This window comes from Galeopterus variegatus, unplaced genomic scaffold (assembly GCF_000696425.1).
Source record: "Galeopterus variegatus unplaced genomic scaffold, G_variegatus-3.0.2 Scaffold1326, whole genome shotgun sequence".
Classification (NCBI taxonomy): Eukaryota; Metazoa; Chordata; class Mammalia; order Dermoptera; family Cynocephalidae; genus Galeopterus; species Galeopterus variegatus.
In genome coordinates, this window is record NW_007727437.1 from 366132 (window position 1) to 366607 (window position 476).

Consider the following 476-nt stretch of genomic DNA (forward strand, 5'->3'; position numbering starts at 1 on the left):
ACAGGGTCTGACCTTTCGGGAATCTATTAAATGAATGAGCAATTCCCGAAGCTTCTGCTCCTGGGAATACTGAGGATGATGGGGCTGGCTCAGTCCTTGGGATGTGTGAGCTCTTTTGCTTGTGCTCTTGACAATCATAAGTGATTAGTGATTAGGTGCTATCTGCTCACACAGGGTCTGACCTTTCGGGAATCTATTAAATGAATGAGCAATTCCCGAAGCTTCTGCTCCCGGGAATACTGAGGATGATGGGGCTGGCTCAGTACTTGGGATGTGTGAGCTCTTTTGCTTGTGCTCTTGACAATCATAAGTGATTAGTGATTAGGTGCTATCTGCTCGGCAGTGCTGGTCCTGGGCCTTTGCCCACAAGGGGACGGAGGAAACCCCTGGGCCCCAGTGCCGCCTGCTGCACCCTCGCTGTCTGGACCCTGCCGGTCGCAGCTACTGGTGATGGGAGGATGTGGGTGAACTTGGCT